The 12,155-nt window shown below is 55.9% G+C and overlaps 1 protein-coding gene across 3 annotated transcripts in view; it reads right to left on the bottom strand.

The window, feature by feature from the left end:
• Nucleotides 1-12,155, bottom strand: part of SULF2 (sulfatase 2) — a 99,723-nt gene that overhangs the window by 40,015 nt on the left and 47,553 nt on the right. The window lies entirely within an intron of this gene.

Here is a 12,155-nt window from a genome sequence, read left to right as displayed (position 1 = left end):
ATGGATAACGTAGTAGTGGGCTGACCTGACAAAGCTGCTGGGAAGCGTTCAATGAGAAAACGCAGGGAAACGGCACCCCAAATTTTGATGACCGTTTTTATGACTGATTACAATGTTACATTATTTATCATGATGCTCATTCATTTACTTACTCGCCCACTAATTCACTCAGCTGATAGACAGGAGAAGCACACTGCTGGACCGGGCATGGTTCTAGGTACGGGGACATCACCGCACCCACAGAACACACTGATACACAGACAGAAACCACACCCGTGCGGAGGGGACACTCCAGGGTTGAGGATGGTAGGAGATAAGGAAGCGAGCACTGGGAAGTGGCCGTCACAGGAACACAGGAGAGGGAGACGGGGTGGCTTGCTTGGTTTCGGGCCGTTTTTGCTGGTGGAACCAACGGCATTTGCTGTCACGTCAGCTGTGGTGCGAGTCAAGGGCGACCCCGAGGTTTCCGGCCTGAGCAGCGAGGACAGATCCACCGTCCTCTGGCACGGGGGGCACCGTGGGGGCAGGAAAGACGTGTTGACCTTGAGGTGCTGGTTAGACGTCAAGGCGAAGACGGGGTGGGCAGCAGGGGACAGGCGTCCAGGTTCAGGGGAAAGGTCTGGGCTCAGGTAGAGGTTTGGGAGCTGCGGGCACGTAGCTGGCCCTTAATGCCAGGGCGCTGAACGGTCCCGCCCAAGGAAGCGGCTCTCACTCCCCGGCCCATGAACTTGAATGGGGAAACGACGTCCTTATTTTTGTCATCCTCTAACTGGCCTCTCCTTCAGTAACGAATGAAGGTAACGAATCACAGAAACAGCAGTATCGGTGCCTTTGTCACCAAAAGAAGTCACAGATCTGATATTTTCATATCGCGTAACGGTTAACACAGACATGTTGAATGCCATTTAAACCAGCGCCCCTTTGAAATCACGGAAGTTATCAAGCTTATCGGTTACCAGCTAAATAGCCACTACATCACATTATTTAATGCGTAAAGAAGCATACGCATCGCAGTTTATAAAGTATTTTGATGAATGTATTTGCATATTGCTGGCTTCCTTTGTAATTCTGTGTATTTTTTTCTATGCATTTGATTTGGAGATAGTCTGAGAAGGATCCACGGCCCTGACCAGACGCCAAGGGGGCCCGTGGCCCTGACAGGGAGGGAAAACCCCAGCGAGGGGGTGAGCACAGCTGGAGACGACAGCCCGGGCTCTGGGCTCCAGAGTAACCGGGCAGGGGGAGCGGGCACCAGCCCAGACGACTGGGAAGGGGGTGCAGGTGGGGTAGGAGGAGAGCCGAGCGAGGGGTCAGGTGTAGGAAGCGTTTCCAGGAGCATGGCGGGATCAACTCAGCTCTGAGCTGCCCAGGCCAACGGGGGTCCCTACCCCTGGATGAGCAAGAATATGACCACAGTCCCCACGGGCACTGCAGCATCCAAAGTGCATCCGTCCCCCGCTGACCCCGATGTTCTGAGCACTCCATCTGGGAGCCCATTCAGCCCAGTATTTCCCGATCACGAGCTTACGTACCAAGGGGACACATTTTGCATGGTTCCCTGCCTGCACCCTGTCCTCTGGCCCTGGAGTCCATCAGTTCCCCTGCTTCCCTCCGCCCCAGGGGCAGAACAGACATAATGTACAACAGGGCCCATAACCTGGAACAAGATGCAGGTGATGCTGTGAGTGAATGAAATGGATCAACAATAAGAGAAGGCCAAGTGTGTGGCGAATGGAAATGCTGGCCCTGCCTGTGAAGAGCCACCAGCTGTGTCTGTCAGGCCAGCGCCCCTCTGCTCCTTCTCCCCAGAGAGAGGCTGGCTAGCTGGGCACAGGGCGGCCGGGATGGAGGCTGCATTCCTCTCCTCCCCGGCAGCTGGATGTGGCCGTGACCAGCTTCTGGCAGAGGAGGGGCGGAGCACTGAGTTCTGGAGATGCCCCTACGATGGTGAATGTGCCTCCCTCATCTTCCACTTCCTGCTGGCTGGACGTGGGCGTGGCCAGGGATTCTGGACAAGGGCGGGCCCCCAGCACAGCAGTGCATCGCAGAAGGCGCCTGATCTCCAGCACTGGGTGTGTCTCCTATCCCTGGGCTGCTAACACCCAAGCTGTCAGATGCGAGAGAAATAAGCACCCGTCATAGCTAAACCACTGCTATTTGGGGACTGAAGAGCCCTCAGCTGTGACACGAAGCCAGCTGGCCACTGCCATTTAGTAGGGGTCAGCAAACCTTTTTCTGCAAAGGGCCAGCCTGTAAATGCTTTTGGCTTTGTAGCTGTATGATGTCTGTTGCAAGGATCCGACTCCGTCCCTGCAGAGCGAAAGCAGCTCCACACCATCCGTAAAGGAACAGGCGTGCCTACGTCCCAGCAAAACTTTATTCATAAAAAGAGGAGGCAGAGCCCTGCGGGCTGGAGTCTGCTGACCCCTACCCATTCAGGAATGTGCCCAATATCGGCAAGATCATGATCAACATCAGCATTTTTTTTTTAAAGCTTGAAATCTGTATTTTTTGGGGGGTGGGGTGGGGTGAAATTTCCAGGCTTTAAAAAACACCTCGTAACCCAAACATAACTGGGGCTGAGGTGTGGAATCGGGCTGCTGGCTGCCACGTTGCCAGCCCCAAATTTGGTCCCGAGTGGTACAGAGTCCAACCTGAGCTGGTCCATGCCCAGTTTCAACCCCGTCCCGAAGAGGCCTGAGTTGTGAGACCCTCACCATCTGTCATTTGGCGTTTGGGACCCCTGGCTCGGGCAGAGGAGAACAATCCACTGACTTTCTGGGGGCGGAGCTGGGGGCTCTCCCGAGGAACAAGTGATAAATGAGAAGGCATTGCTTTTGCAAACTCTAGAACACTATAAATATTAGATGCGGAATGCCACAGGACTGAAGTCTTTGTTTTTTTGGCAGACAAATTGGCTGAGGAAGCAAGGCCGGGAAGAAATGCATCAAATAAACCCAGAGCCCCAGAGCTCTTAGGGCTGGGGCACTTCTGATATTCTGTAACTGGATCCTTTTAACTTTGGGCTGCTCGCAAGGTTACAACATGAATCTCTTTCTTCGGAAAAGACAGCAAATGCAAATTGCTGTACAAAGTGATAAATCAATGCTGTGGAAAGTTCTGGATGCCAGAGAGGGGATCTTGCCGAACAGAGGCCTGTGGGAGGAAGGTGGAGGCTGGGAGAAGTGCCCTCCTCACCCTTGTCCCCTGAAGGGGAGCTGGGCTGGGTTTCTGTTTCACTCTGTTTTCACATCTGTTTCCTTTTGTGGCTCAGCGTCCATTCTCCTGTCTTCTAGAAACCATGTCTTCTGGGGGAACCAACTTCTCCTCTCTCTCAGTCTTACCTATTCACGTGAGGTTGTTTCTGTCCCCCAGATACTGTGTGAGGCATATCTGTGTGGGCCCGACCAATCAGGGTGTCCCATCTCCCTTGGCTTGTGTGATTGGGTAATGGGTGGACACATGACCCTAGCTGAACCAATGAAAGTCTCCCCTGAGACTTTTGCTGGAGCACTGGGAAGAGACCCTCTTTTTCAGCCAGGTTCATTGACACTGATGACACAGGACCCATGGGGGTAATCTTAACATCACAAAGGAGAACCTTCCTGAGAAGAAAGCCAACTCAAACGGAGGAACATTCAACAAGCAGAACGACAGGGTTCCGATGATAACTTTTGAATACTGGGACTCAGCTAAATTTGCCTGAACTAATTTCAATTGTAGTTTCTAATGCTAGAAAAGTGAGATAGTAATCCAACTTCCACTTTGTGCTCATTTTCTGCTTACTTCAAGCCTAAGGCCTCAGAGTCACCCATTCATTCAAATATTTACTGAGTACCCAATACCTGCCAGGCACTGCTCTTGGATCTGGGGACACAGTGGACAGAACGGGCAAGAAATAAGTTCAAGGCACCTGAGACAATATCAAGGGTGTGCTAAGTCCTCTGGGGAACAAGAAACAGGTGCGTGGCCGAGGGTGACGGGGTGGGGACGGCTAACTGATGCAGGGTGGATGTCAGGGATGGAAGGTGAATGGCGACCCAAGCAAGCGGTGTGAGCCATGAAGGCAGAGGCAACCGCAGGTGCAAAGGCCCTGGGGCAGGAACGGGCTCGGAATGTCAGAGGAATAGCAAAGAGGCGCTGTTCAAAAGGAATGGAGAGAGGTAGGAGATGCGGAGAGGTGCGAGGCCGAGGCTGAGGCCGTGCGAGGTCTTGGCAGCCGTGGTGAGCATGTAGGAGTTTATCCTAAGAGCAGCGGGCTGTGGCGGAGGCTTGTGAGCAGGGAGTGGCATGGTCAGATTTCCACTTTTCAAAGCTTCCTCGGGAGGCTGGGCGGAGGAGGAGGATCGGCTAACTGCCTGGGGGAGACTCGGGGACAAGCCAATGACCAGAGGCAAGGCTGAGGGCTGCGGCTTGCCATGTCCCTTACAAACTCCTGTGCTGTGCCTGCCTGTTTTTGGCAAGGTCACTGCTACCGAGGAAGGCTGGGCGGTGTGTGGATAACCCTGAGGCCCCGGGCTTTACAACCCCCCGGGCTGTCTGTCAGAGGCACGGAGGGCGGGCTGCTTGGGCCTCTAATTAAATGCTAGGCACCCACTCCTTGGGAAGGTCACTCAGTTCCAGCAAATGAGGACCAGGGTCCCTCTGTTTCCCAGAAACTTGATTAGTGTTGGGGAGGCCTAAGGGCTCCCCAAGCCCTAGCGACAGGTTTTATCACCTGCTGAGTCAACATCACCTATAGAGATGAGCTATAGCTGAAAATCTTTTTGCCCCTTTGACATGAGGTTTTGGCGCTGGCCAGGTGGCTCAGTTGGTTGAGGTACTGTCTGGTACACCCAAAGGTTGCAGGTTGGATCCCTGGTTGGGGTGCCTGCCAGAGGCAACCCACTGATGTTTCTCTCTCTCCCGTCCCTTCTCTCTCTCTCTCAAATCAATCAATATGCTCTCGGGTGAGGATTAAAAAAAAATTAAAGCGTGTTTTTTTTCCCCCAGAAGGATGGGACAGAGGAGGGGGAGGGGGAGAGAACCCACCACAGACCCTTAGAACAAGGCCGCAGGAGGCCATCAATCGATGGATATTTAATTATCGCCTCGGAGGAATGAGACACTAAGCCGATCCTTCAAAGAGCTGTTCTCAACGCCATCAGACGGGTGTCCCATTTCTATGACAAATGCTGTGCAGCGCTCCCTTATTTTCCTGAAAGGAAATTTATAGGCGACGAACGCTACCTATGCACATCATTTCCAAAAAATCAATACAACGCCCGAGCTGCAATCTGTAAGAAAAATAAAAGGAAGGCAATTTATAATAAAGACAAATTTCAGTGGGAACCCTCGAGCACATCCATCCAGGAGACACGATGGAGCAGTCGGGTGCCGTCACCGTCACCGAGATGCGGGTTCTCGGCGAGGGAGACAGGTCCCCACCCCCCACCCCCCCGGCACAGACTGGGTGGGCTGGTGGCATCTGCAAGTTGGATGCTTCGGGCCCCGGGGCCGTCGGTAATGGATTCTCAGAGGTAGACAGTAGCACTTAGGAAAGCTTTGTATTCAAATATAATATTTTCTCCATTTACTTATCACTTACTTCCCTGGAAAACTCAGGCTGTATTAAAAACGGCAAAAAAACCCTTCAGTGTTCATGCAAACTGGACGTAGTAGGGTCAAGGTTCAGGCAACATGAAGTAATCCACTCACATAATGGTCTGGTAAGGAAACTCCGAGGCCACGTGGACCACGTGGAATGCACAGCAACACGGGGGCCGTGTGGGGCCCTCAGTGCAGAGCAGGGCAGCGAAGGTGGCTGGCCCCCTGCTCCCAGGGAGCCAGTAGCATCCTCCAACCTTTGTAACCGCCAGAAATGCCTTCACAGATTTTAACCCCTAGGGGGCGGTGTGCTCCCTTGAGAACCACCAGGTTAGAGGGAAGTGTGCAAACCGGTGGCCTGTGGGCTGAATCCATCCCACAGGTGTGTTTGCTTTGGGCCTGACTAGTATTATTCATTCTTCAAAAGTAAAGCAAACAGTCCACCTGAAAACCAGGCAATTTTACATAAAATGCTGGATATTGCACTGTTGACAAATCAGAAGATCGGGCAACTCTGGGCCGGGTCATCACCCAATGGGCACATCCATCCGGCTGAGCTGTGTGGCTCTGCTCCCTGCACCCCGAACCCCCGCTGGCCCCTCTGTGCACTGGGTCCCCTGGATGGACAGGGCTCCCCCACACACGGTGGAGAGCAGACCCCTTCTCAGCCTTGTGGAGAGGGGTGCATGGGGTGCCCGGTTTCCCCTTCTTCGCTGAAAGCCCTCTCGCCCACTACTCCGATCTCTCCCAGGACAGCGCGGGCGGATTCTGAAAGGGCCCACAGTGTGCGCTGGTCACGCCCTGCTGGCCAAGGCGGGGACGTGCTGGACGCTCAGAGAACAAGGCCCCCTCTGTGGACAAGGGGGGCCCACGGGCGTCCGGGTGGCGCGGACCTGCGCAGCAGCCCTGATCCCGAAACCCTGACCCACGACACAGCCACAGGGTGGGGGGACAGCAGGGGAGGCAGTAACAGGGCTCAGAGAGGCAGGTAAGAAAACCGGGTGCCGGTGCGCGGGGCCTGAGGCGTGACACCGGAATAAGCGGGGGCAGCGTCACCTCCCAGGCTTGGGTGAGCACTGGGCGCAGGTCTGGCCGTGGTAAGTGCTCGGTAATAAGCTGCATTTTTTATGATTGTCTATATTACTGTTATGTTCTCATAAGGTTTGGGTGTCCCGTTTCAAAAAGACTTTGCCTACATTACACGCTACTCCAAGGCCATCCACAGAACTTCTCGAGATGACGGGAACGTTCTCTCTCCGTACCGTTCAATCCGGCACCACCCAATGTGGCCAGTGTGACTGGGCAATGGAATCTTACATCTGATACATTTTACACTGCGGTTAAAAAGCTCCCGCTGGCTACGGTGTTGAGCCCTGCAGCTCTGGTGTAAGCCCTTCCGGGATGTCCAGGGGGTCCAAGCTGACACCGGGAAGGGGGTGTGACAGACCACACTCCTCCTGCAACTGCATCAGAGCCACCTGCAGCTTGGCGGGTGGGGCTTGCTTACACAGCCTTCCCACACAGGTGTCCTGCCTCCCACTTCCATTCTGATTTCCACGGTCGCCGAGGTTTGAGTGAAACCAAAGCACGGAGCTGACACGCTGCGCAGCCGTGCTGCTCGGTGGTGCTGGGGGCCGGGACGGGCGGGGGAGGCTGGGCGCTGGTTTTCTGAGAGCTCCTGCTTGCCTGCGGGGGAGGGGTCTGCTCCAGCTCCACCACGAGACCCAGCAGCTTTCTCGGAGGTTAATGCGCCTCCGTGAGCGTTAAACAAGGCGGTGTGTGTGCGGAAGAACCCAGCGGGGGTGGGTGGAATTGCGGCCCTGAAAACGTATGTGCGAGTTCGGACCCCGGCACTTGCCCAGGTGACTCTATTTGGGAACACGGTCTTTGGAGATGTCGTCAAGTTAGGATGAGGTCATACTGGACCAGGGTAGGTTCTCGTCCAGCGACCGGTGTCCTAGTAAGAAGAGGGACATCAGGACAGGGCACACGGACGGAAGAAGACCACGTGGAGGGCAGGGACGCATAGGAGGCAGACCCTGCGGAGATGGTGGCGGAGACTGGGGGGAGGGCAGCTGGAGGCCAGAGCGAGCCGAGGACTGCCAGGGGCCACCAGGAGCTAGAAGCGGTGAGGGAGGGCTGGCCCTGAGAGCCTTCAGAGGGCGTGTGGCCCTGATGCCCCTCGATTTGGGGCTTCCGGCCTCCAGAACTGTGGGAGAAGACACTCCCTTGCGTTCAGCCGCCCGGCTGGTGGACCTTGGTGATGGCGGCGCCAGGACACACGCCCCCAGCTCAGGGGCTGGGGCAGAGCGTTCTGGAGTGCTGCCGGACACGAACAGGAATCTCGCCCTGTCAGCCTCACACCTGGCCTTTGAAAAGCTGGGATGCATGAGCATCTTCTTCCTCTTTCCAAGTGGCCTCTCCTGTCACAGCCCCAGGGAACCCCTCCTCCCGAGTCTGGGGGCACTGGTCACATGACCCTCAGGGTGCTGTCATATCGTGGGCAATGGGTGACTTCACGTAGCAACTCTGTTGCACAGATGGGGAAACTGAGGCCCAGAGGGGGCCGGGTCTCGGCTAAGGTGACAAAGGATTGGAAGCAGAGACTAATTCTCTGCACTCCCCCGCCAACGTTTTACTTGTTTCAAAAGGGGAAGGCCCTGGAGAAAGGGAGGGACCACTAACTTGGGAGTTCAGACAAATTCAGCTTGAAGATGTACATGGAGGTGACAAATGTTTGCCTCTCAGGGACACCTTCCTGGGGCCAGCCTGGGCCCCGGGAGGGGCTGCTGGACTCCTGCGGATGCCCAGACTTCCACGGTGGGGAAGGTGGGGGGGTCCTGGGCATCAGGGGAGGGGCGGGGAAGGTCCCCTGATGCTTGAGGCGGGCCCCCTGCACGGGATGAATGAAGACAGTCTGCCGTGACTCGCCCACCGGCCAGAGAGGGGCAGGCGGAGGGGCAGCTGGGCAGGGGAAGGAGGCAGCTGCCCGTGCCCGCGCACTGGAGGGGAGAGGAAGGGAGCGGGGAGCAGAGGCAGGAGGAAGGCCAAGCGGAGAGAAGGCCGCCATTGTGCAGGCAGGACAGCTGCACGCGGGGCCCGGGGAGGGGGCCCCGGAAGAAGCGAAGTCCTTTCTTCTCTGTGAGTGCCGAGGGGCCGGGAAGAAAAAGGAGAGGCCAAGGTGGTGGGGGTGGGGGTGGGGGAAGGAGAAACAGGGGAGGAGAAAGGAGTCTGGGAAAGATCAGGGAAGGCAGGGTGGGGGGGGCCCTGGTTGGAGCCTGCAGATTCGGCCGCACACCCTGCGACGGCTCACGGAGCGCCTCCTCTGGGCAGGCCGCCTCTCGGACACGGGGATGGCGGGGAGGCCAGACTGGGCGGCCCGCTTCCACGGAGCCGACGCTTTACAAGCGGGACGGCCAACCAGATCAATGGCAAAGTAACTAGTGGGCGGTGGAAAGGGCCAGAGAGACGGAGGAAGCGGGAACCGGGGCAGGGAACGGGGAAGGAGAACAGGGATGACGTAATTTAACTCGGGAGGCCGGACAACAGATACACGTTAGGTGTTGACCAGGGCTCCGAAGGAAAGCAAAGTGGGCGTGGGGGAATGAAGGGGGGCAGGGAACCCTCTTTTGGGTGGGAGGCAGGGAGGCTGGGGAGGAGGAGGCGGGGCAGCGCAGGCGAGAGGTGGTGGCGGCAGCGCGGGCTCTGGCGTGCGGTGGAGGGAGAGCTGATGGGTTTTGCAGACAGGGCGAACGGGGAACCCGAGAGGAAGAAAAAACAATCGAGAGTGACATTCGGGTTTTGGCCCGAACGACCGTATCACTGGAGCCGCCAAGGGGAGACGGTGAGGGGCACCTGGGGCGGAGGGACAAGATGAGGGAGTCAGTTCGGACGCGACAGGTCTACAGGTGTGGAAGGCTGGGCAGGTGTCCGAGGGGAGGGGTCAAGGAGGCACTGGACGCTGGTGTGCGGAGGTCAGGGCAGAGGTGGGGCGGATCCGGACAGGGGGGTCGAGGAGGGAGGCACTCTGAGCACTGGCCCTCATGCCTCCGCCTGTGGCCCTGAAACCACTTTAGGGAGAAAACACGTCACGCACGCACACCTGCCTCCACACGCCAGCCGTGAACGCCCTCCCGTGAGAGGGGACGGCAGGTGTCCCAGCCTCCCCCAGCACCCCCCGGGGGGCTGTCTGAGGCCGACGGCCCAGCAGTGAGGGGAGGTCCTCAGCTGACCTCCCTCCCCAGCAGGGGGCGAGGAGAAGAAGAGTCAAAGTAATCGGGGTACGCACTGGGGGACAAGTCTGAAAACAACTCCAATGGGGAGCCCTGGCGTCGTCTGGGTGTGTGACGGGGGGCATGCTCCCTCGCCCCCCCAGCGCACCCTGGAACAGGACGGGGGAGGGGAAGAAGGCTCCCCGTCGACGCTCACGTTGCCACAGGAGTCTGCCCCAGACGGCCCGAGCTGGGCGGGGGAACGGGCTCGGGATTGCCAGGTTCAGAGGGCCGTGTGGACGAGAGAGCATCACCCTAATGCGAATAAAATGGGCTCTCCTGTCTGCTTTGCCAGAAGGGGGCTGGAAAAGATGGAGTTTTTATTATTTATTTATTTACTTATTCATAATTTTACCAGTGGCAGTGCGGTGGAAATTCGTGATGCCACTGCAGTAGGCTTTCCCTCCCTATCCTCCCCAACAGCCCTCCGTCTCCTCCAGCTGCTGGGGGGACACTGACTCCACCGGCTGCTCCAGGAACAGGCGATGGAGGCTACGCTAATTGGCTCATCCCATCCGCTCTCCATGGGGACTGGCTCAGAGGGTGCGCTGTGGTCCAACTAAAAAATACCTCCCTACTCGGGCATTCTGGGAAGAGGCACCTAGCGCCCGAAAGCACTGGACATCGTCTGGAGACCGCAAGCTTTGTGATAAAATCGTGATACTGGTAGACCTCAGGACCTGCCTCTGCCTACAGGTCACCTTTTCAGGGTAGGGAGCCAAACATCCAGTATCTCGTTGAAACTGCTTGGAGTTGGGGTTTCTATCACGTGGATCTGAAGACCATCTACTGGCCGTGAAATCACCGGGAAGCGCCCTCTCCTTGCTCAGGCAGAACGCACACAGCACGTCCTCAGGACTGAGGGGTAAGAGCCGGAGGAGAGATGCTGGAGGGAAGGATGTGCACATTCTCAGCTTCACTAGAAACGGCCAAACTGCTCTTTGGAGCAGAGGAGCCAGGATGCACCCCCAACTCGAGTGTATGTGACTGCCTGCTTTCCCACACCCCCCAACATTTGGTGCGCAGGACCCCTGCATATGTGCTAAGGTGACGGGTGAAACGTGACAGTTCCCGGTTGCCTTAGTTTGCATTTCGCTGATCACCCGAGAGGCTGAGCACAGGCTGCTGAGCTCTGATCCACATGCACCACTAGTTCCCACTGTCCGAGTAACGTGTCGTGCACTGTTGGAGCCCGGGCCTGGGGTGGGCCGTGCGAGGCTGTGCTGCCCACGCCAACGATCGCTGTCGTCACTGCTAACACTTCTCAAGTGTTTACGGTGTGTCACAGTCTTAGCATATTTAATCCTCACAAAACCCTATGAGCCAAGGAACACTATTATCCTTAGAAGACGTAACCAAGACGAAGAAATTAAATAACTTGTCCAAATTCATTCAACTAGGAAGTGATTGAGCCCGTCCTCACACCCAGGCAGAACTCCTGCTCTCTACGACTTTGCAAAGAGGCAACTCATTCCAAGGATACTACTATGTAACTCTGCCTCGTGGGCGTATGGGTGAGCATAGTCAGGGTAGCGTAAATGTGCTAAATGATGACTGCTATGTACATTTTGTAAAAACCGAGCATGCAACTTGTCCTTTCAAGGGTCGTTACGTTTGAGATCCAAGCCCCCAAACTTGGAGGAAGCCAACACACAGAACTATCCATGAACACACCGATTATTTATCCTGCTTAAACTCAGCAGCTCCTCCTTCATTCCTGGTCCATCTCTCTTGCAAACATAGCCCAAAGCAAGATCACTGCGAGATAAGATCGCAAATCTTGTAAAAGATGCACGGTCTTGTGACATTAATCAAAGCGACGCTGAAGGACAGCTTGAGGCACCGGCGAATCCACGGACGAACAGTCATCTGGGCTGTGAGATAGTGAGCGGAGAGCCCCCTGAAAACGGCGGCGAGGTAACCAGCGCTTCCCAGGCGAGACTCAGATGTCAGAGGACCCAGAGAGGCCCTGGGAGAATGGACCAAATCTGCAAAATCACTTGGCAGAAATGACTCCTCATGACTCTGCAGTGCCGACTGAAGGTGCAGAATACCATGTCGTGCTATCATTTCAATTTGCTGGACGAATTACACCCCGTCCCCAACTGACACGTCATCTGTTTGTTTAAGTAATCAACCCGTTAGTGACAATTACAACCCGACCTTTGCTGAAGACTGTTAGATGTTACATAAAGTAAGTTTTTTTTCAAAATTTCATAATTTAATTTTTTTCAAGATAAAAATACCCAACTAAAGACATTAAAAAACTGCTTACATGAACTATCGCTCAACAGCTGG

Source organism: Phyllostomus hastatus, unplaced genomic scaffold (genome assembly GCF_019186645.2).
Source record: "Phyllostomus hastatus isolate PE091 unplaced genomic scaffold, TTU_PhHast_1.1 phas_contig_17, whole genome shotgun sequence".
NCBI lineage: Eukaryota > Metazoa > Chordata > Mammalia > Chiroptera > Phyllostomidae > Phyllostomus > Phyllostomus hastatus.
Note: the sequence above shows the minus strand (reverse complement) of the source record. Positions and strands in the feature narration are given on the sequence as shown.